The sequence below is a fragment of the Haliotis rufescens genome, unplaced genomic scaffold, assembly GCF_023055435.1.
Source record: "Haliotis rufescens isolate VD_foot unplaced genomic scaffold, xgHalRufe1.0.p SCAF_10, whole genome shotgun sequence".
In the NCBI taxonomy this organism is placed as follows: domain Eukaryota; kingdom Metazoa; phylum Mollusca; class Gastropoda; order Lepetellida; family Haliotidae; genus Haliotis; species Haliotis rufescens.
Genome location: NW_025963780.1, coordinates 17,220,993 through 17,247,149, shown reverse-complemented (window position 1 = coordinate 17,247,149; position 26,157 = coordinate 17,220,993). Strand labels below are relative to the sequence as shown.

General features: G+C 39.6%; 1 protein-coding gene across 14 annotated transcripts in view; it reads right to left on the bottom strand.

Moving 5' to 3' along the window:
- Positions 1-26,157, bottom strand: part of LOC124110710 (zinc finger CCCH domain-containing protein 10-like) — a 332,500-nt gene that overhangs the window by 61,508 nt on the left and 244,835 nt on the right. For all 14 annotated transcript variants that reach the window (XR_006857311.2, XR_006857310.2, XM_048387524.1 and 11 more), the window contains one exon: positions 22,569-22,661. The gene's annotated coding sequence lies outside the window, so the exon portion shown is untranslated. The remainder of the gene's footprint in view (positions 1-22,568; positions 22,662-26,157) is intronic.

The following is a 26,157-nucleotide window of genomic DNA, read 5'->3' as shown; positions in this document are numbered from 1 at the left end:
CACTCTAACAGGCAATAACAACCAAAGTACATATCCAACATAGAAAAAGTCTGCATGGAATAATTGTCATTGTCTTAACTGAGTTTTCCCTCTTATTATACTAAGCTGAAAGAAGCAGTAACTGCTTGTCAAGTAAGTGTGTCTTGATCATGAGGTATCACAGCAAAGAATCTCTGACATACTTGTGACATAAACTTTGAACAATTTGTGAAATTGCAAAGACCTGATTTTTTTACCAGAAAAGTTTCTATGAGACTGTGACTTTAGGTTTGTTTCACTGGTGCTACTGGATACGTGAGGAACACGTATCAAATAATTTCAAATAACTAAAAATTGGCAACCTGCCGTTGGTTGGGAATATAACTGATAAATTCTGTTGCCTAAGATATATGGAAAACATGGCCTCATTTGATTATTAAAACACAACAGGTGCAGTGCTGGTGTTGAGAGCCCTAAAGATATAAACACAGAGGGCTTAAAAGATTTTTTTAAAAAGCAACAGGCAGATTTACTTTCTATCTTCGTACATCCTTACGATTAAATACCCCAAAGATTATTTTTATGAAACATTTTATGAATCCATAACAAAAAATTAAGGTTTTGACAAGACAAATTCAAGCCTGTGAATGGATGGATATAAAAAAAAAATGAATCTTGCTTTGTCAGTACAGTAATTTATTACCTACCGAGTGGTGATGAGAACAACCAAAAATACAGATGGCCTGATAACACTCTCCACCACTATCACCAGTATCGAGTGTTGGCACTTCCTATCAAGTACCACCTCACACATCAGTATTGTGATAGTACTGTATACGATACTGTTTTACAGGCATACAACACCTACCATGATCAATGTTTTCACATGATCAGTTAGATTCACCGGAGGGAATGTCAGATAGGACACCAGTGGGGTGGGGGTGGGTCCGGCGGGCACATTGCCAAGAGGTTCTCGTATCACTACAGTATCACAAACATCACCTTGCCAGCAGGAAGCATGCATTGAAGATAAGACCACAATATATTAATTATGTGATTTCCACCCAAATCTTCACAAAATGTAAGGAGGCATACATATTAGACTTGCATAAGTCTCTATAATAATTATTAGTTTAAATCATAATTTCTAGATTGTATAAATAATAAGAACAAACTGTCAACATAAATGACTGGCATGTCCGCTTATCTAGACTTGCTTATTAGGAGGATAGAATTACTACAAACCCATGGACTTATCTTTCAGAACAGCCTTGTAGCGAGGCTGACACATCATCTGTTATGTATGGCCTGAAGAGGCTCACAGGAACTAAAAGCGCTCACCTTATAAAGGATTTTTTTGTGTGTTTTTTTTCAAAGTGTTCAAAACATCTGTGTGCAAAAGCTATCAATGGATGTGATTGACATGAAGCTGGAATGTTTGGTTGTGCTTGTATGGTGACCCGTGAAGATTTGGGGTAGAATAGATCTTCAGTAACCCATGCTTGCAGTAAAAGGCGACTATGCTTGTCGTAAGAGGTGACTAATGGGATTGGGTGGTCAGGCTCGCTGACATGGTTGGTGCATGTCGTCTATCCCAGTTGTGTGGATCGATGCTCATGATTGTCTGGTCCAGACTCGATTATTTACAGGCCGCCGTCATATAGCTGGAATATTGCTGAGTGCGGCTTTAAACAACAAATAAACAAACAAGACTTGTATGGTGTATTTCATGGAAACACACGTTACAAATATCATTCTGACTGTTCTGTATTTGGGTAAATAGTGATGAGCGGCAGTTACGTGTTTGGTGTTGAGATGGGCAGGAATGAAAATCTGCTGTAACTAATCATGGCCTCAGTGCTTCAGTGTCGTATCCCTTCAACACATTCACCGTGATGTTGTGTAGACAATAGCACAAACAGGCATTAATGGGAAAATGTTACCTTAAACAAAATTTAACAAGATAAATAGATTCAATATTCAACTGGAGTCAAAATACTACTCTCGTAATAGATTTTCTTGGGAGGGTAAAAATTGTCTGATTAGATTTGCCAGCTCAGGGGAAAAGAATCTGATAACTAAAGTATCATTGAAAAAAGGGCAATCTTTATCATTCTGCTCCATATCTCAATGTTCTATTTGTGTGACAACGTTCAGTGAAACATTATTGAAATGTATTCAATCTTAAATATACAGATAGGTTAGCTAGAAGCTGCGGTAAAACTAATCACTGTTCCTTCCTTTCCATGCTTGAACTAAAGTAGCAAATAATTGCTTTACATTACCTTTGATCTCACATAAATGACGTAAAAGAAAATGGCTTTACATAACATGGTAAAAATTGAAATGGAGAAAAATTGATTCATATTACTTCTATGACATCAATCAAAAGAAAAGGGCAAGTGCATTCCAGCACACGTTCAGGTTTCCAGCATCTGGATGTAGAGAGCAATAATGGGTATACATTACCGTTCAATTGTCGAGACGTAGTCATAAGGAATTAGAAAATCTTAATACATCTTTTATGCATGTTCTGATGTGGTTTTAACCCGACACTCAACAATATTCCAGCTATATGATGGTGACCTGTAAATGATCAATTCTGGACCAGACAAACCAGTGACTGACACCCTGAGCATCAACCCACACAATTGGAATGCGATGACATGCAAGTCATGAAGAGTGACCACCTGGCCGATTTGGTCCCCTCACAACCAGCATAGGTTGCTGGTGACCTATTTTTAAGTGGAATCAGAGTGAGTGAGTTGGGTTTAAAGCCACTTTTAACAATATTCCATTTATATCACGGCGTGTCAGCTTAATGTGGGAGGAAAGCCCGAAGTGATGCGGGTCTCAGACGTTTACCACTTTGGTGAAACAACGAGAATGGTTATTGTACTGACAAACCTAGAAACATAATCGGGGCGACACTGCACAGTGAATCGCAGTGCCTTAGACGACTGGGCCACCCGTGCCCCCAAGTGGAATCAGAACAGAGGATATCTGCATTAACACTTCGATCTATTAAACCTTACATAAAAACAGTCATGCATTAACAAATCTTCTAGAAGCTCTTTAGACTTGTTAGTATGGTGACATTTGAAACTACTGTTAGAAAGATATTACTGTACTGATATGACTCTCTCAGATGTGAAGCAAGAGTGCAGCTTATTTGTCTTCTCCATCAACTACACAACCACTAATTCAGAAACATCATGGGTATTTAAAGTCATCTACCTGTTTGATTAGTGTATGTAATCATAATTGCATGACAATGACAAGAATCAGGCCTCTTCCCCATCAGAAGACAAACATTCGTCACCTGCTACACTCTGCTACTGAGACAGAAGTCCATTAATTATCCACCTGCTAGAGAGTTGCGGAGCCAGGAATATTACCGGTAATGTGAACCATCACTGAGGACATTTTATTGACAAAATGTATCACTATGTAACTCTGTAAATTGAAACTGACAGCAAAATGATTTTGCTTTTTCTCTTGAAATCATCACAATCAGATCACAACTTGCAACTTGCAACTCACTAGATCATCAACCTCCTTACATTACAGGTCATGATGCTTGCTTGACAACTACCGATTGTCAGTTGACTGTAGAGTCTGTTGCCACCTCCAGCAACAGTTTGAGGCCTTATCCTTCAACCCTAGCACCTAAACACATTCTATAACTGCCACCTCAAGGAGACAAGTATCCAAGCATTGTCTACACAAATACTCCATCACCGTCTAGACACAACCAGATCAAGTGCTCAACTCTCTCCACCAAAGAGTCTTTGGTAGTTTCTGTAGTCCAAGGGTTGTTTTCAGTTGTATTGGTACAGTCTATGAATTACATTCTGAGCCACAAGCTGGAAGCCTGAGTGTCAATCCCTTTCAGTCTAATAATCTCTAATAAACTAAAGCCACATGTTAAGAAGACCGATATGTATACTTGGCCTGTCATAATTACTCAAATAACCATTTATGGTTTGAACAGAATTCCTAACCCATTCGGAAATGTGCAAGCACATATTCATTATCCCACCTTAATATTATTACTAATCATTGGCAGTTACGTTTATGTAACTTTCAATATTAATATTGAGCACTACAATAAGAAGTTTTCACTTTAAAATATTTATAAAAAGTATCCAAAGTTTGAAACAGTCTATCAGTGGTAGCTTGCACTGGAGATGGTTTGAATATTTTGATATCATGAAAACAGTCAATTGCATACAAAACGGTTTCAGTAAGACGAGAAACCGGTTTAAGTATTTTCAAAACAAGATGTCTCTAATATCTACAGGAAAAGTCTGCAAGACAAGTTCTGAAAATGTCACTAATTGGAACTGTGCGGTAGTGGTCAAAGTAAAGGTGCCTAGCTAACAATACAATACCTCTATTAAGAGGGCTTAACAGGACTCTACCTATTATTAGACCACTTGATCACAATGTGTTATTTTAACAGCAAATGTAGATGAACCTCTCTGTGATCTAGACGATAGAGCATCTGCCCGGAGAGCAGAAGGTCAGTGGTTTCGATCCCCTGCCGTGTCATAGCAAAAGATGTTATAAAAAAGTAACTGTTGTTATCCTGCCTGTCGATCAGCATTAATGGGAAAAAACAAGGACTGGTCGGCTTGCAGTCTATGTTTCTGAGTTGGCTATCCATGGTGGCATGGTATCTCAGTGGGTTAGCACTATAATACTACTGGCATTGATCCATACCAACACAAGCAGCCACACACGTACATGCATGCATGTCACTACATAAGTGCAATCATCTTGAACGCGCCATTAAACCCCATTTCACCTCACCCCCACCTACATGTAACTCAAAGGAACCAAGGTTATCTGTTTACAAGCCGTTCATACTGTCCTCTGCAACCAACGCTTTTGTCTATCACTCGTGCCCTTTGATATGCGTCTTACTCTGCACAGATCCAGGCGAAGTAGCTTGACATTCACAAGGCTCTCCAACTGTTTTTCTTCAAGTCTCGACTCTCTAATGAAAGCCCACCAAGGATGGCTAAGCTCCTATGCCCCAAACCACAGGCATAGAACATATTTTTATTTGTGTACAGCTACGAATTCCTGTGCCCCATGACACCACCAAGCAAAGTAGTTTTGTGCTCTACTGTTTACAGCAACTTGTAGTCTTGCCTGTAAATATTTCTCTTTTCTTTACATTATTGATTCAGGTAAGTTATCTTGATCTTCCTGAGGTTAAAAGCCCGGGTCTTTATAAAAAAAGAAGAATTTAGTCTGCATTGGCTCGATGACCTATCGTGAGTTACTTCAGGGTTCAATAACTACTGTGTGTTCAGATAGGGCATATCTGGATGCCACAGTGACCTACTTGAGGGGCATAACCCTATGCATGTATGGGGATTACTGCGATAGGGAGGGCAGTTGTGTCCTTGGGTGCAGCGCATTACATGATTCTGTTAAAACACTGAAGATGATGCATAATCCTGGGTCAGGGGAGACTTCTGTCTCCTGTCTGTGTGTGTGAGGGTTTACGCCCTCAGTTATATCACAGCGTGTCAGCTTAATGTGGGAGGAAAGCCCGAAGTGATGCAGGTCTCAGATTAACTATTTCGGTGAAACCCACGAGCACGGGTATGGTGCTGACAAACTTAGAAACATAATTGGGGCAAACCGAGATTCGAACCCATAATCATAGGTTTCTGGCATGCCCAAGGGACGGAACTCTGTACAGCGAATCGCGGCGCCTTAGACGACTGGGCCACCCGTGCCCCCTCTGCCTCCTGTGAGTGTAAATGTGACTGGTGATATAAAATGTGTGACAATGTTTACCACTTGACCATGGCTTGGTGCTGACAGCCCAAAGATCACAAGCTGGATGAATGATGGGTTTGAACCCAGAACCAGTTGGCTTAGCAGACAAATTGACAGACAGACACCTAACTGGATAAAGCTCATCACGCCAAAGGCTCAGGTTCAATTCCCCATGTAGGTACAATGTGTGAAACCCATTCCTTGTGTCCCCTGTTAGAATATTGTTAAAAGCGGTATAAAACCATACTCACTCACTAGGCTATCACACACCTCCCCACACTAAACATGCTGATGAGATAACCCCATAAACTTAACACTAACCACAGTCAACTGACAAGCTGGACACACCATGACCGGGTGACCACCATCACTGTCAATACTACACTACCACCAATACCACCCACCACCTCCAACCTCAATTATCACTATCTTCAACCCCAATACCACCAGCACCTCCAACCCCAATTATCACTATCTTCAACCCCAATACCACCAGCACCTCCAAACCACCTATAACCTATTTCCATTCCCTCTATCTGTGAACAATTGAAATGCCAATGTAACAACACGAGGTGTGCACGGAAACATACACAAGATTCACATGTATCATCAGACCCCTAGATTATCACTGCAATTGCATCGCTGGCAAAGTGTCCAATATAACACAGCTCCCTGGTGGCCCAATGATCAATGTCAGTTTTCCCAACAAAATGTCATAGATAAGACATATTTGGAAAAAAATACCATATATTTATTACCTGCAAAACAAACATGAGAGATACCCTAAACAAGCTGCCTACCACCAAACGGTGGCTAAAGTTGTGGCTAGAGTTGTGGCTAGACCTCTTTGCTTTAGCACCTCACAGACATGATCTTTAGATGCATAAATTTTACATAGACTCGGCACCAATCTGCCGTCTAGACAAAATACACAACTGTCAACATTGTCCTAATTTTATTTACTACAAATTATCCCTGATATTGAGAAGGGAAGCTCTGTTCATGTGCAAAAGTGGGACCCGAAAATATTGACATTTCTTCTAACATCATCAGATCACCTTCCTTCACCATGCTTGTCAGTACGCTGAGAACATAAACAAAGTATTCCACCTTGTTCCTCCAGCAAAGGCAGGCAGTGTAGCTTACCCGCAAATGTCAAATGAGCTGAGTAGGAATGCTTTAAGATGAAGGTGTGTGTGAAAGCAAGACATTCACCATTTTCTCCATAGCTGTGGGCAAAATTACTTCAACAAATGTCATCCTGATGTTCTTAGAAGAGATCTAGTTTGTATCATGCAACTTTAATATTTGACATCCGATACAAAATGTTTTAGGCGCAAGATCTGATAAGCCCTTTCATATCATAGCCCACATCCTGATGTGGACAATAATTTGAAATTATATTTGTTATTATTACAAATATAAAAAGAGGTATTTGGTGTTTCTAGTGGTTTTTTGTTTTAACATACCAGTGCGTGGGTGTTTGTAAAGAGATGAGTTGTTTCTCCCAAGTTCCTCTAGGAAATGAGAAAGGTGTGAGCAAACATGTCAAAACCATGACAAGCAGGCTGTTAGCTCATGTACAATTTGTCTATACTATTTAACCAATGGAACACCTTGCAAACCTTGTGTCTACTATTTAACCAATGGAACACCTTGCAAACCTTGTGTCTACTATTTAACCAATGGAACACCTTGCAAACCTTGTGTCTACTATTTAACCAATGAAACAACACCTTGCAAACCTTGTGTCTACTATTTAACCAATGAAACAACACCTTGCAAACCTTGTGTCTACTATTTAACCAATGGAACACCTTGCAAACCTTGTGTCTACTATTTAACCAATGAAACAACATCTTGCAAACCTTGTGTCTACTATTTAACCAATGGAACACCTTGCAAACCTTGTGTCTACTATTTAACCAATGAAACAACACCTTGCAAACCTTGTGTCTACCATTTAACCAATGGAACACCTTGCAAACCTTGTGTCTACCATTTAACCAATGAAACAACATCTTGCAAACCTTGTGTCTACCATTTAACCAATGAACAACACCTTGCAAATCTTGTGTCTACCATTTAACCAATGAAACAACATCTTGCAAACCTTGTGCTTACCATTTAACCAGTGAACAACACCTTGCAAACCTTGTGCCTACCATTTAACCAATGAAACACCTTGCAAACCTTGTCTACTATTTAACCAATGAAACAACATCTTACAAACCTTGTGCCTACCATTTAGAATGAAACAACATCGTGAAACCAAGATATCAGCTGACGGTTTGAGATGGGGAGGGATGAAATCCAGTGCCAGCTAGAGCACCACCATGAGTACAGGACTGTTGCTTGGGAACAAAAGGGCACACGTCTGTGTTCATTTAGGATCTAGCAAATGAAATATTCAGGAATGAAGATGTGTATACACCTATGACAATATATGATGATAATAAGATAATGAAGTTTTGTCAACTTTGTCCACTGGCAAATGCACCTACACACTTGAAAGTGCTTATGTATATTCATATGCACATGTACAGATTGAATATCTATTGATTTCTGCTGCTGTTTTACACAACCTATTTTTCATGTTGTCGACTGAGAATAGAATCAATATATGTCAGCAAGTACAAACAATATAACATTGACAAACTTGTTCTTACTTTGTCATGGCAACATTACCCAGATATTTCTCTCAAACATTAAATATGAAAATAATAACATTTAATAATGTTTTTATCCATTGACAAATGAACATATCTGCCAAAGATGAAACAAATTCTATCCATCTGCACGAGAAATATGCACGACAAATGATAAGCTGCTCAGCTGTCGGATATGAATCATCCTTATTCGACATACTCACTATAAACATCATATTCATTGGGCAATGATACACTCAAAACAGTGCAGCTCTTGTAATCCTAACCCAAAACAAGCCATCTCATACACATGTTCGGTAATATCCTACCTATCTACCAAAACAATTTTTTGAAACGTGGCACATTCCTGACAATGTAAGTGGTTCATTAATCTTGTCTTCTCAGAAAACTGTTAAAAATGAATTGTCATGATCATCAGATTGTGAAGAACTCTCCCATGCAACCATAATGAGACAGTGTCTTAAGGTATAGGCAGTTTCAAGCAGCTTATACTACTAACATGAAGCTATTTGGCTATACTGGCCCCTTGTACTGAAGTGTTATCTAACGCTCATGCACGATTGGCTTTGCACAAGGATGAGAGGCTGGTTACTTAATATCCCCTTGAACAAACCTATAGAAGGTACACTATCACTAACATGCTCATAGCCAAGTGCCTCTTCATCTAGTTCAAAGGGTACACTCATTTGTGGGAAAGACTTTGTGGTCATAATTCTCAACCTCTTGCCTGGAACCTTTTTGGACTTCAGTTAAAGCTATCTCAACACTTGAATTGAAAAGTTGAAATAAAAAAGTTCTGCATCAATGACACTGTAAGTTAACTGTGCCAGGATATACCCCAGCATCCTCACTTGCTTGTTGGTGATGAAGACCTGTTCTATGCACTGGTGCCCATTTTCTGGCTACGTCTGTAGCCATTGTAGAGAATACCATGTGGGAAATTAAGACATTCTTTCAGCGTAATTCGGGGGGGGGGGGGGGGACATAGGTCACTCACTCACTCTAAGGTACCGCAATTCGCTGTACAGAGTTGCGTCCCATGGGTAGCTAGGAACCTATGTTTGTGGGTTTGAATCGTTTGCCAGCACTATACCCGTGCTTTATTTTCACCAAAGTGGCAAACATTTGAGACCTGCATCACTTCGGGCTTTCCTCCCACATTACACTGAAATGTCATGACATAACTAGAATACTGTTCAAAGCGGTGTTAAACCCAACTCACTCACTTTAGTGTCATCGGGTAACATTTAACTGTTAGATGGATCTTTATATTGAAATCTAAGATAGCAGACACAGAGGTGTTCAAAGGACAAGATTCAAATTTGCTGGGAATGCCTTTTAATACTGTCATGGCTCCCCTTTAAGAGACAGAGTGGCCACCATTGTAGATATAAATAGATAGTGACCATCAGCAAAGACCATCATGCAGCTGTGTTCTGAATGGTTGACTGTCACTCACTTCCCCCTACTGATGTCTCCAGGCTTAATTACTTACTGGCTCACTGGCAACACCCATGCTTGTTGTAAGCTAGATGATGATCATTGGATGGCCATGGCTCTTGAGCATGACAAATAATTGGGACAGTATTTCTTATCAAGGATATTGACTACTGGCTCGGCGCATCGATGCTTGAGTGAGTTAGATTTTACATCACTTTTAGCAATATTCCAGCAATATCAAGGTGGGGGGACACTGTACTGGGGAACTAAACCTGGGTCTTCGATAAGATGAGACAAGGTCACCCCACCATCCCTGGTCCACACTTCAACACAGCATGTAACCTGACTATGACATGATTCACCTGGACAGGTAGATGGACTTCAACACAGCATGTAACCTGACTATGACATGATTCACCTGGACAGGTACATGGACTTTGACACAGCATATAACCTGACGATGACATGATTCACCGGGACAGGTAGATGGACTTCGAAACAGCATGTAACCTGACTATGACATGATTCACCTGGAGAGGTAGATGGACTTCGACTAAGCATATAACCTGACGATGACATGATTCACCTGGACAGGTAGATGGAATTCGACTAAGCATGTCACCTGACTATGACATGATTCACCTGGACAGGTAGATGGACTTTGACACAGCATATAACCTGACAATGACATGATTCACCTGGAGAGGTAGATGGACTTTGACACAACATGTAACCTGACAATGACATGATTCACCTGGAGAGGTAGATGGACTTCGACACAGCATGTAACCTGACGATGACATGATTCACCTGGAGAGGTAGATGGACTTCGACACAGCATATAACCTGACTATGACATGATTCACCTGGACAGGTAGATGGACTTCGACACAGCATATAACCTGACAATGACATGATTCACCTGGAGAGGTAGATGGACTTCGACACAGCATGTAACCTGACAATGACATGATTCACCTGGACAGGTAGATGGACTTCGACACAGCATGTAACCTGACGATGACATGATTCACCTGGAGAGGTAGATGGACTTTGACACAGCATATAACCTGACTATGACATGATTCACCTGGAGAGGTAGATGGACTTCGAAACAGCATGTAACCTGACTATGACATGATTCACCTGGACAGGTAGATGGACTTCGACACAGCATGTAACCTGACGATGACATGATTCACCTGGAGAGGTAGATGGACTTCGACACAGCATATAACCTGACGATGACATGATTCACCTGGACAGGTAGATGGACTTCGACACAGCATGTAACCTGACGATGACATGATTCACCTGGAGAGGTAGATGGACTTTGACACAGCATATAACCTGACTATGACATGATTCACCTGGACAGGTAGATGGACTTCGACACAGCATATAACCTGACGATGACATGATTCACCTGGACAGGTAGATGGACTTCGACACAGCATGTAACCTGACGATGACATGATTCACCTGGACAGGTAGATGGACTTCGACACAGCATGTAACCTGACTATGGACATGAATGACCGGGACAGGTAGAGCAACGTCAATGTGATTTCAGTTATCTGGTGTGAGTGAGGTAATGAATGCCATGAAGACAAGCGTGTCATTAGTCAAAAACTCTCCAGGACCTGGAATGGGCATATTGCAGTTTTATTTCAATATCAGTATAATAAACAGTTTCTGTTACATGAAAAACCTACAAGAGAGGAACCCCACAGGTTCAGACAAGAGGAATGACACCTGTCAAGTTTAACAATCAAAGAAACAATCACATATACATATAAAAATATCCATTCCATTCCATAGCAATGGAATATCTCTGTTGCAGGATGCACAATGCAAATTCTTTTGACTCCTGAGGAGCCAAAAGCTCTTTAATTGTCAAGGCTCCAAACTAAGATTATGGAGCCAACCTTGAGGAGACATTCCATCTTGATGTTTATTGGCATAATAAAACAAACACAAAAGTTGCCAAAGCAAAATTTAACCATGATGGCAACCAAATTAGTTGGCACTTTGGTTACATCTTAGTACTCTTTACTGCATCTAAAGATAGCCTCCTTCCCTGTACTAAGACTAAAACAGCATATTTCCACCATTACCAAGATAAGATCAAATCCGTTCCAATCGATTACCTGTTCACAACACTGAAGCACATAGGTTGTTTTTGTGCGGCAAATGAATCAATTCCCAGTACCAAATTAAAGCCCGATTTCCTTTCCCTACAATGTCCAGTCACCAATTGATAGTGCCCCCTGCTGGACCATAAAGCCACCGACAAATGTGGGATCAAAGCTCTAACTGTCACCTCCATTATTCTTCATCTACTGTGGAGCGCAATGCCGTACCAGATAAAACATAAACAACTTTGAAGTTTCCATCCACAATCTGAAGACAAAAGCCGTCAATCCCCATGTCTCCAAAAGCAATCATTTATTTGGAAAATGTTGTGTTTATTTCTAATTTATTTCAGCATAGATTATTACTGGGAGTGAGTGTTAATCCAGAGGCAACTAGATTTAATGGAGGGATTAATGTTGAAGCAAGATGGGTCAAAGTGGGCTTTTGGTAATACACAGTAATCGCATCTACAACAACACATCTCCATGTCAAAGCAAGGTTGGGGGAATTTCCCAGCGGCTGTAATGGATCCCTGGTTCATGTACTGCTTGAGGTTATGGGAGTGGTGCAGCTTCAAATCTGCTTTCACGGGTCTTCTTCTATCCAGGCTAATCAGCCACCATCAAACAAGCTTCACACAGGCATGGGATATAGGATCTGTTCCAGAAACGAAACACAAAAACGAACACCTTTCATCTTCCAAAAGCATGAAATCTGTCTTGCATGGACCACTTTTAAGCATAAAATTGGACTGATGCACAGTTATCCATGAGTGCGCTTCATCACCTTAAAGCAAAACACTGGGCCGATACAAAGTTATCTATGAATGTACTTAATCACTTATTAGGAAAATATTGGGCCAATGCACAGTATCTATGAGTGCACTTAATCACCTTTAAGCAAAATATTGGGCCAATGCACAGTTATAAATGAGTATAAGTAACCAACTGAATGGCTTTGAAAGTGACTTGAGTTTCAGTGCACCATCATCACAGCATGAGTCTCCTTGCAAAAGTTCGGGGGCATCCAGTCTCTGGCTCTACTGATACGTACTATATTTCCTCAAATCAGACATATTCCCTCACATGCATTTTTCAGACATTTTTACGTACCAGCATTTATTGGAAACCCAGTATGTATTATAGATCAGCCTCTTTTTCTTCCCCATAAGTTAGGGACCATTCATTATACGGTCTTGAATCTGGGAATAATTCATTTACAGCTTTACTTGATGCAGCATCCATTAGAAACTTGGACTTGATTTATCCAATTTGGTTGCACTCCAGCGTCTACTAGAGCAGCAGCTTTTATTAGAGGAAATATGGTATGTTCTCTTCAAGCTGTTACACATATCAGGGGTAAGGACACCGCCTGAATGAATAATAGTGTCCTTCCAGTTGCTCTTGTAAATACATCAATTGTTAAGCCTTGACCTATCCAGTAGTAACTCTTGTTGTACTGGAGCTGACACACAAGATATAGATCACTATATCCACTAGTGGCATTTGGTGTTGGTAGTTAAGAACAGAACATCGAAACTTATAAATAGAACATATTTTCCAATACCATATTTTCTTGAGTATAGTGTGCACTTTTTAAAAAAAACAGAAGAAGGGGGTGCGCATTATACATGCCATAATGTGTTTTGATGTTTTTCCCCCCAACAGAAAGACATTACTAAGAGCACGTAACACCGGAAATACCATGTCAACAAATCCATACTGAAGTATGCAAATTAATCATGTAATTACACTGTCTGTTCATTAAAAGTGTTCTTTGTATATCTGGACTCATGTTTGTAACTAATTTCATTAATGTTATTCAAAATTCCTTTTTATATTGTTTTGATTAAGTTTGGCGAAATCGTGTGTGAAGCAATCAGAAGATCGCACAACTCACCGTTAACGGTTTTTAACATCAACCACTGTCAGATTACCGCTATTGACGCCTTGAAACAAACTTTAGAGAATGGATACATATATCATAAATGCCATGATTCGTTAAAAGTCATATTTGTTATAGTTTGACGATTCTATGTCAACACGTAGTTCTCACGATCACGCGCGCGGGAGCCTCGACGTTGACTGGTCAAACTGGTTCCATGTGAAAAATAATAACCGGCAACAGTGATCAGCTGCAACGCTTAGGGTTATTATTATTTTAAATATATTTAGTAAAAGCTATTACTGATAAAAAATAATAATTTCAGATACAATTTTTGCTGATCCGTGCATTAAAATACTGTAAAGTTTTATCATTGGGTGTTTCTTGACCGAATCACTGGTAGATCCCAAGAAAACGTGTGTACAGCTGATTGATGTTTCCGGCTCAGTTTACGAGAAAATACACAAGGTAATCTTAGTTTCTGGATGTAAAACAATGCCTAGCAGAACAAAAAAGACTATCTAAACAGTAAATCAACATGTCTGATGATTTTTTATCTCAAATTTCAAATTTGTACTGACCAAGTTTCTCATCACCCATTCGTTTACTGGAATTCGCTGACGGGGTAGGGTGTTTTTTTTCTGCGCATAATATTCGAAATGTTTTTTTCTAAAAAATACTGTATCCGCTAGAGGGGGGTGCGCATTATACTTGGGTGCGCACTATACTCAAGAAAATACTGTAATGAGATCCACGTAGCTGATGGTGACAATGTATTTCACATGCAAGGATGATAGAAGTATCAAGATTAAAACAACCAGTTTCTGTAAATAAATAATTGCATGTCGACCCTGCATGAGCAAATATTGTTTTTTGTTGTGTAATGCTGCACTAATCAACAATCCAGTGATTTACATCATGACCATCGATTAACTCAACTGGGATGTGATGACATTCAATAAATGATGTTATTAATTAAGTCTAACCACCCGATCCCTTCAGTTGCCTGCACTGGTTGCTGGGACCCATCTTCTTGCATGTCCTTGTCACTTCCAGAATTGAAATTGGGCGAGTTGTTCTTGATGAAATGATTATAAAATATATCTGATATCCACTATGTATAACTAATGTGGCCTTATGTTATAACTCTATTTGCCAGATAGTAGAGTCAGTCTGCAATGAGAAATGCCAAGTGTTTGAAGCTAAAGCTATGTCTTCTGTATGCTGAACAAGATTGCCGCTCCGCTAAACTGAAACTGAGAGAGCTCAGTCAGTTCAGGTCCTGGACATTATCCACAAACATGGTTATGGTGCTGGGTAATCATAACCAGGGCAAATCGGGGATTCAAACCCATGATCATCAGATTGTGGCAGAACTACGGGGCACAAAATTTGTGTCTCTTAGATGACTGGGCTCCTCGCACAGGTGCACACAACCCACCCCGCCAATACTGTTAGATGACAGGCTCCACGCACACGACCAACCCACCCCACCGATACTGTCAGATAACAGGCTCCACACACACGACCAACCCACCCCACCGATACTGTTAGATGACAGGGCTCCAAACACACGACCATCCCACCGATACTGTTAGATGACAGGGCTCCACACACACGACCACACCACCGATACTGTTAGATGACAGGGCTCCACACACACGACCACACCACAGATACTGTTAGATGACTGGGCTCCACACACACGACCATCCCACCGATACTGTTAGATGACAGAGCTCCACACACACGACCAACCCACCAATACTGTTAGATGACTGGGCTCCACACACACGACCACCCCACCGATACTGTTAGATGACAGGGCTCCACACACACGACCACCCCACCGATACTGTTAGATGACAGAGCTCCACACACACGACCACCCCACAGATACTGTTAGATGACAGGGCTCCACACACACGACCAACCCACCCCACCAATACTTTTGTTCATTTGATGTTGAACTCTGCACACATGACACTGGTTTGTAAATAATTAACTATGGACTAGACAAACCAGTGATCAATATTAGGAGCAACATCCAATGGCATCAGGGTACAATGACATGCATTTTACCAAGTCACAGAGCCTGACCACCCAATCACTTACTTGCCTTGTATAACAATCAAAGGATGTCAGAAACCTTTCTAACACTTAATCCCCACAGGAACCTGCTATCCTGAATATCATGTTAAATACTCCTTTCAATAAAGCATGGCTAATATATAATTTACCACGAGCCTATTTCAACAAGCTCTCTTTTCCCATATATCAAAATCAGGGCTGCCATATCCATGTAACAAACAACATCATAAAATGTTGGGCCAAAATGAAAGAATTTCTTTATAGCTCTGTGATCAAGAAGACAATCCTGCTCCACATCAACTTGAATGGAAAACCCATCAAATTAAAGGTCCACAGAACATCTTGACAGCATGGAGTGCATATTTCACATACAGCTTTGATTTGTTTTTATATTAAACATACAAAAAGTATAAGAGGCATGAAAGCATCAGTGCCTGAGGCACTCCTTAATGAAGTTGCAAAGAACATGTCCATTCCAATTAGAAGACTGAAGAATTAAGTATCTTTAAGTATCTTTAACCCCCAAACAAAGGAAAGATTAAAGACAAGCCAGGAAATACTTAAGTCAGATGTCTCTCTTTGTCAATCTTAAATCAAGGTCCAGCGATTCAAAGACAAAACTGCTTATGAAATCATCTTCAAAAGACTTTAATCTTTGATATGATAAAAATAATTCTTCTGGCAAAACCTGTTTGGAAAAACTACTGGGCAGTTCTTGGTTATTCATATGAGCAGGTGTCAGTTTCAGTCGATGTGAGGCTGATTACAGTTGGAAGGTTAACCAACCTTGCCAAATGTCTTAGTTTGTAATCAGGATGAAATATCATCCTCTGTACTTGCACATTGTGTTGACATGATAACCTTTAGATGAAAGGTAAGAAGAGATAATCGCATGAACAGCATCTTTGATAAAAAAAACCAACACCTTTGTTGATTTCATGAAATGTCATTGGTTGTGTTAAACTTCATATTATAGATAGACAGATTATTTCAAAATACCGTAGTTCCTCACACCAATTTTGTAATAATTAGTGCCGTAGTTACTTACGTTTGTCCTCAAGTTGCGCCAAAATAAGCAAACTGCCCTGATATGGGTGTTTAACATTGGTTTGCTGGAACTACAAGTTAAGCCCAGGACAACCACGCAACATTCATTCTAGGAGCGATTGATTATACAGCAGAGGCTCAATGACAAGAACATAGCTGTTTCTGACAAGTAAGACCTCGATGTGGAGAGTGATGATATTCATCCTACTATTGGGCTTTCTGATAACAACATAAATATCATCCACAGCTCAACACAGTGGCAAATTGAATTGTTTGATAGGCATTACTTAGAAGTTGGCGGATGACAGTGGTTTAAGGATCGAAACCGAAACGTCGCTTTTTGCAGTATTAAAGAAGTTGATTGTGTCTACTTTGTCAGTGGCAAATTGCTTGGGGGATATTGAAATAAATGTCACTCATGCATTGTTTTCAAAGTAAACTTAAGTATAAACATAAATATTTGAAGCAATCGAGAATAAAGGTCTTAATGAAAGACCAAACAAGATTGTGAAAAGTAAGTAACAGATATAGCAGCATCAATATTTCATGTTGATGGCCATGGCAGCATCAAAATACAATCAAAACAGATTCATAAGTCTTTTTACATACCACATACCTACAGTATGATGTGTATCAAATTTCATAACACGAGGCAAAAATGGCTGGAGTAATGGTTCTGAAAATAGTAATGGTTATGAAAATATTTCAATATGGCCACCATAATGTCTAAGACTGGATTTAAATTCTGAGGCATAGCTGGAATCAACAATGCAAAGTATTTATAAAAGGTAAAGGATTAAGATGAACATGTTGACTTCAGATACTGTGTCACCACACAAGCTAATTTGAACTTTCAGTTCTTGAAAGCTAAAATCATGCCAATTGAATTATCTTATAAACCAATTCAAAATTACACACTTCAGTTCATGTTCACATTTTCTATTACAGATGTGACGTTATAAAGGGAAGGAAAAGTTGAGGAATTTTTTCTAAACTCTTTTCTGCATTAAACCAGCAACAACTCAACAAGATGACTGTTGTAGTTTCTCGTGTTATCAGTTAGGTGACTTCTAAACCAGAAAAGCCATAATGTCCATATCATCATAACTATTACTGTTTATAAGTAATCAATACATTTATATGATAACAGGTACTTTTACATCAAAAGCATAAAAGCCGGAATAACGTCAATTTCATGAAATCCGAAATGAATATGAAAGTTAATGACTCTTTTATCAGTCACTGTCAAACAGAAACATATGACAACACCAGAATGTCCCACATACCTCCAGAAATGTGACACGTCTAATAGAACTTGTCATTCATAATTGATCATTCATTGGAATGCATTGAAATTGAGAACAGTGTGGAAAAACCTGTTAGTATCAGTGATTTTCAAGCAACAAGGATGTATTTGTTCTACTGACACTGGTTGAATGAATTACTTAGTCATGGCTTCATACGCTATCATGGATTAAGTCGATGATCAATATTGTCTTGCTGTAATTACCTTATCTACTGACTGAAGGAATTATCCTTATCCTACAAGCACGCTCAAAACAACCGACACGTCTGACGACAAATCTACCTAATTAGTTTATCCACGAAAATACTCATACAATATTAAAACCGAATCATCTTGTTTTCTATGGCTTCTTGGTGTCAAGAATACACATTTCTCACATATTGTTGACGAAGTTTGTGAATGCAACATATATGATCAATAGATCGGTCATCGAACAAAGAAACAACTCACCGACAGGCTTCAATGATGATGTTATATAGTGCTTAGACTATTGCAGCCCATACCATGACACACACTAACTCCTTTTGCTAAGATCACTTCATGCACATTGGCCCATGACAGGCAACAGCAGACATATAAATAATATTCATTGATTTTTTAATTTTGTATCAGAACAGGATCAGTATACGTTATCACTCTCCAAATATAATAATCAAGTGGTGTATTTTCTTTATAAGGTAAAATGTGAGATCTTGACAGGACAGCATACACTTCAAGTGGGTTTATAAAAAGTAAAACATGAGAGCCTCACAAGACAGTATATACTTCAAGTGGGCTTATACAGGGTTCACTCTAGGAATTTTCTAAAATGGGCCCTTTATGTGTAAATTTCAAATATTCCAGAGGTACACCAATACAGCACAATGATAAAATGGCCAATTGTATTTGAAAATGTGGGTTTTTTTCAAATTTAGGGGCTAAAAGCACAAGGACCAACCCTAGAATTATCCCTGCTTATATAAAGTAAAACATGAGAGCCAGACAGGATGGTGTATACTTCATGTGGGCGTATATGAAGTAAAACATGAGAGCCAGATGGGATGGTATATACTTCATGTGGGCGTATATGAAGTAAAACATGAGAGCCAGACAGGATGGTATATACTTCATGTGGGCGTATATGAAGTAAAACATGAGAGCCAGACAGGATGGTGTATACTTCAAGTGGGCTTATATAAAGTAAAACATGAGAGCCAGACAGGATGGTGTATACTTCATGTGGGCGTATATGAAGTAAAACATGAGAGCCAGACAGGATGGTGTATACTTCATGTGGGCGTATATGAAGTAAAACATGAGAGCCAGACAGGATGGTATATACTTCATGTGGGCGTATATGAAGTTAAACATGAGAGCCAGACAGGATGGTGTATACTTCATGTGGGCGTATATGAAGTAAAACATGAGAGCCAGATGGGATGGTATATACTTCATGTGGGCGTATATGAAGTAAAACATGAGAGCCAGATGGGATGGTATATACTTCATGTGGGCGTATATGTAGTAAAACATGAGAACCAGACAGGATGGTATATACTTCAAGTGGGCTTATATAAAGTAAAACATGAGAGCCAGACAGGATGGTATATACTTCAAGTGGGCTTATATAAAGTAAAACATGAGAGCCAGACAGGATGGTATATACTTCATGTGGGCGTATATGAAGTAAAACATGAGAGCCAGACAGGATGGTGTATACTTCATGTGGGCGTATATGAAGTAAAACATGAGAGCCAGACAGGATGGTGTATACTTCATGTGGGCGTATATGAAGTAAAACATGAGAGCCAGACAGGATGGTATATACTTCATGTGGGCGTATATGAAGTAAAACATGAGAGCCAGACAGGATGGTGTATACTTCATGTGGGCGTATATGAAGTAAAACATGAGAGCCAGATGGGATGGTATATACTTCATGTGGGCGTATATGAAGTAAAACATGAGAGCCAGACAGGATGGTATATACTTCATGTGGGCGTATATGAAGTAAAACATGAGAGCCAGATGGGACGGTATATACTTCATGTGGGCGTATATGTAGTAAAACATGAGAACCAGACAGGATGGTATATACTTCAAGTGGGCTTATATAAAGTAAAACATGAGAGCCAGACAGGATGGTATATACTTCAAGTGGGCTTATATAAAGTAAAACATGAGAGCCAGATGGGACAGTAATATATAAGGAAAAACATGGAAGCATGACAGGACACCAACTAGTTCCAGTGGGCTTATATATATGGTATACACACCTCAATTTGACATCAATACAATTTGATCTGGCAGACCAGAACACTTGAAGTAGAAGGTGTACAAATTAAAGGTCATTGTATTGAGTCATTTCTAGATTTCACCAAACACTACACATGCATAATCCAGAGGTTACACTGAACCTACACTGTGACTCACAGATTTCAGATGGTTGTTTGAAATATGTTACTCATGCTGGATGAGATCAATCTGAGACATGCTCTCCAGTGAAAAGTACTGATCAAAGGGTATGGTATCTTTATTTATCATATCTGATAGGCTCCCTGGAATGGTACTTCAAGTTCATCATTATCAAGAGATAACATGTTAACATCCATGGGGCAAGTAGGTATGCACTTATTTGTCAGGCCAATCTCTAAAGTGCAGGCCAAAATGATAAAACTTCATAACCAAGTGATAGAGCATTTTTGACTGAAGTCTTTTCATTGTCAACACATATCAAGGACTGTGTTCATCCTCTCGAACTACAAAGAGTGTGGTATGAACCCTTGTACAACAATTGGCACCCTACTATTACAACATGCACTTCTAGACTCTCTTACAAGTGACACACCCCTTCTAGTATCTGTACAAGTGACACACACCTTCTAGGCTCTGTACAAGTGACACACCTTCCAGTATCTGTACAAGTGACACACCCCTTCTAGGCTCTGTACAAGTGACACACCCCTTCAAGTATCTGTACAAGTGACACACCCCTTCTAGGCTACGTACAAGTGACACACCCCTTCTAGGCTATGTACAAGTGACACACCCCTTCTAGGCTATGTAAATGTGACACACCCCTTCTAGTATCTGTACAAGTGACACACCCCTTCTAGGCTCTGGAAATGTGACACACCCCTTCTAGATTTTGTACAAGTGACACACCCCTTCTTGGCTCTTTACATGTGACACACCCCTTCCAGTATCTGTACAAGTGACACACACCTTCTAGGCTATGTACAAATGACACACCCTTTCTAGGCTCTGTACATGTGACACACCCTCTCTTGGTTCTGTACTAGTGACACACCCCTTCTAGTATCTGTACAAGTGACACACCCCTTCTAGGCTATGTACAAGTGACACACCCTTTCTAGGCTATGTACAAGTGACACACCCCTTCTTTGCTATGTAAATGTGACACACCCCTTCTAGTATCTGTACAAGTGACACACCCCTTCTAGGCTCTGTACATGTGACACACCCCTTCTAGGTTTTGTACAAGTGACACACCCCTTCTAGGCTCTTTACATGTGACACACCCCTTCCAGTATCTGTACAAGTGACACACACCTTCTAGGCTATGTACAAATGACACACCCTTTCTAGGCTCTGTACATGTGACACACCCTCTCTAGGTTCTGTACTAGTGACACACCCCTTCTAGGCTCTGTACAAGTGACACACCCTTTCTAGGCCATGTACAAGTGACACACCCTTTCTAGGCTATGTACATGTGACACACCCCTTCTAGTATATGTACAAGTGACACACCCCTTCTAGGCTCTGTACATGTGACACACCCCTTCTAGACCGTACAAATGACACACTTTAACATATGTCCATCTATATATCCACATCAAACAGATGCAAATTGTCTCCCTGATTAAATAAATCTACAAATACATTTGACAGCTGCTGCTTTCAAACCTGACCATTTATTCCATACCTCTTACATAAATCAATCAACAGTGTTTAAGAACACTCTTCCATCCAAACCCAATTGCATCTCAATTTACATCAGCAAAATAACCTCATTCACTATATTTCCATTGAACCTCAAATCCAGACTTGGTCTTTAAATTGAAATCAGGGGCACAAGCTGTTAAAATCAATAGACGACACAAATCCACAGCTTGAAGTTGGTTATTGACAAATTCCATTTCCAGGCAAATTCAAAAGTAACAAATTCATTAATATAACCCGACACTATACAAGAAACAAACACTGCCACCTACCACAATCTGGAGCAAGACCTCTGATGATCCTAGGTTAAGGAAATCCCCTCAAGTGTCTGGTTATATTTCCCACAGAAAATATCACACCAGTGCCTGTCAACAGAAGGATGAATGTAAAATATCAAATTGCATTCAACATTAGCTTTTAGAATGTCCAGGGTGTTGGGTCCCTTTAGACAAAGACATATACATGCAGGGTACTGCAGGCTATTTATAAAACAATACAGTAAAGCGGAAATTACCAAGCACCCATGAAGATTTATTGTCACAGGAATCAATAAGAAACATATAAATTTCAAGAAACTTGGCTTGGCAAAGCTGTGATTTGGCCCTGATTTGTTTTGGTACAAAGAGAGTAATTTGTTATCAGCAATAGGAACAGTGGCTCACAAAGCAATGGAAAATGGAAAAGAATTTAAATCTATTGGTTTAAATCGTGAAATATTTGTCAGTTACAGCCATGCGAAGTGGAAATTTAGTTTTGGAAGAACATTTCAAACAAGTTGAAAACAAAACATTGAAAGTTTGAAATGCAAATTCTAGCTGACAGAGCATCGTACCTTTATACCTCTCATATTTATTCATATTTCATATTCTTATTCTAAAAAACAATCCACCTTTCATAAATAATGCAGCAATCCATTTCATGTCGAAAACACTCGCATCAAACTGACACTAGTTAAACACGACCAAGTGTCTTTGTCATTAGGAAATCCCATAAACATGGACTTGCTATCACATTTCATATTTTCTTTAATATATATCTTGAAATATCAAACATCTATAATTAAACACGTTTCGAAATCGGTGAATATGCCACACCCTCTCTGCAGCAGAGGTTCACACTAAGATGAATACCAAACTGTCAGTAAGTGCAAGGACTTGCAAGAACATCATGTAGAGAGGTCTTTGGTGCATGCAAACAAACTATGTGAGTGATGATAATTTCTTGCGTATTAGGTGATGTTTGCCATATCCCAGGGGGCAGTGTTCCACGTGGGTGCTGCTGTCTCCTGCAGCTGTACATGTGACGTCCATACGCTGCACTGTACCACACTGTGACTACCAATTACTAATGGTATTTGCTTAGACTGATTTGAAGCCAAGAAGCATGACCACACTGCCATCAATTATTGCTGTAATTAGAATGATGGGAAGAACTTGACAGTCATTATGTTTATTACGCAGGTGCAAGGCCTACTGACACACACCCTTACAATAGTATGGACCATAAAGCAGTGTTTTTATGGAATTAATAATTAAAACTTTCTTTCTGCAACATTATGACATATACATTAAGGAAAATGACTTCTGTTTCTGTGGTGAGTGAGTTGCTATAGTTTTACTGTGCTTTTTGCACTATTCCAGCATACCACGGTGGTGGAGTGTCCAGAAAGGGCTTCACACATTGGCTTCACCATGCTCCAGATGAGGTCAGTAAAACAATTCCGAGTTGGGGACACGCCACTATATCATGTATATTTCAGCATTATCACGGCAAGGGGGCAGCAGAAATTTCCTTCTCATACATTACCCATGCATGGAATCAAACTTGACTTTAACTACTAGGCCATTCCACTGTTACAGAAAAATTTGGAAAGTCAGTTGTGGAGGTCATCTCAATGCTGCCACACAATGGATAAAGGTGGTGTCTTTGCTTTGTACCCACTTGGATGACTGGACAAAACTAAGCTGTGCTTCACAGCAGTTTTAGTATATTCCTGGCATATTACATTTGGGGTACCAAATTTGGTCTTCAAACATTGTCCCATTGTCGGGAATCAAACCCACATATTTCGGATGACAAGCCAAGGCATGAACCACCATGCTACCCTAGCCAACAAGACCACTCATGAAGCATGACTGCATCTGTGTGTCGCCATACCCACACAGAACGGACTGATCCTCTTTCTTACAGAAATGCCTTGTGTCCCTCATTTCCTTAAAAGATCCAATTGTTACATCAGTATTTGTTCTCATAAACTGTATCAAAATTGAATAGTACTTATTATTCATATCTACATGAAGAAGCATTATTGCAAGTTATTTATGAAATCTGATCCTAAAGATGTCTGATGGTCTTTCATATGAATGAAAGGTTCAATCATCACAATTAGAACTGAAGCAGAATGGCCATATTAAAGATTTTTTCCCCATTTGGGCAGAATATGGGCAATCTGGATCCCCTGTACAAGCCTGCAAATTAGTGGGCAAAATAGCAGACCTGTAATTAGTGATAACATACTGCCGAATTAGCCATGATGGCGTCGACTGGTCACAGCTGGATATAAACCACTATCTTCTGACGTCTGTGGAACGCCATCGTTAATGGCTGAATCATGACCCACAGAATTTTGATCAACTAAGCTTCTATGTAATGTTTTGTTTGCTTTTTTATGCTGCAGTCAGCAGTACTCAAGTCATATGACAGCCTCTAGTAAATAATAGAGCTCAGGCCAGACAAGCAGGTGGTTGATATTATGAGCATCACACAATATCTGAACCTCACAAGCAGTAGAGTGCTGGGGACCTATTCCAACCATATGCATGAAAATACAGTGTCAGTTTACACAGGTGAGGGAGACTGCAGTCTGGTATAAGGGAGGGTGATACATTCTAATAGCATTGTTGGAGTTATATGATCATGACTGAGAATCATCCCCATTAACCATCAACTAAACTGTTGCTTAAAGTGCTGTCGGAAATGCTAGAAAAATGTTTTGATAGCATACATCAAAATAACGCAAATCTACCAACTTAAGCCTCATAATTCTCAGTGATATTCTGGCCTTAAAAGGAACTTTTACAGGTAAGATGATGATAAACATAGAAATTATTCTATGCATGTATGAAACAGCCTATAGCCTGAAGTAATTACCTAACACCTGTCCTGAGGTGAAGACCTCACACCGGCCGTGCATACCCGAGTTGAGGTGGTCTCAACATATTTCTGTTATTGTACTTTCCCTATACAGTTAATACACCCTAATTAAACTAATAAATGGTTTCTCTCTGTCTCTCTCGAGTGTAAAGAACTCGAATATATTTCCTCCTACAGACCCCATGTCGAGTACCATGGTTTAATGGCTAGGCAAGTGTAATGCAACATTCATCATGGGAGCACTACTGAAACGAAAAATGCAGCGTAATTTTGATATTTTATAAGATGCATATATAGAATTTTCTCCAAATGACTTGTCCTTTTGTGGATTAGATGTTTTATGGTTATTATTAAACGGAGTAACATGGGCATATTTCTATAGTCCGTTTCCAAACTTCCCTCATTGGACTTTTTGTTTTTGTTCAAATTTTCCTCCTGTAAAATTGTCGATAGAACTCCTCGTGACTGGAATACTTCAAACGACAGGTAGGTAGATCGGTAGGTACTTGATATTTCAAAAGCAAAAGTGTGTGAGTAATTCTATCCATTTTTAATGGGCAAAAAGCATTTTTCTAACATTTCTGACAGTTCTTTAATTGTATATTTCAGTTACATCGAGGCATGTCAGGTTAAAGTGAAGACAAGTGTGATGTACGTTTACAACTCTGGCAAAGCCTACAAGCACAGGTCATGGTGCTCTCCAACACA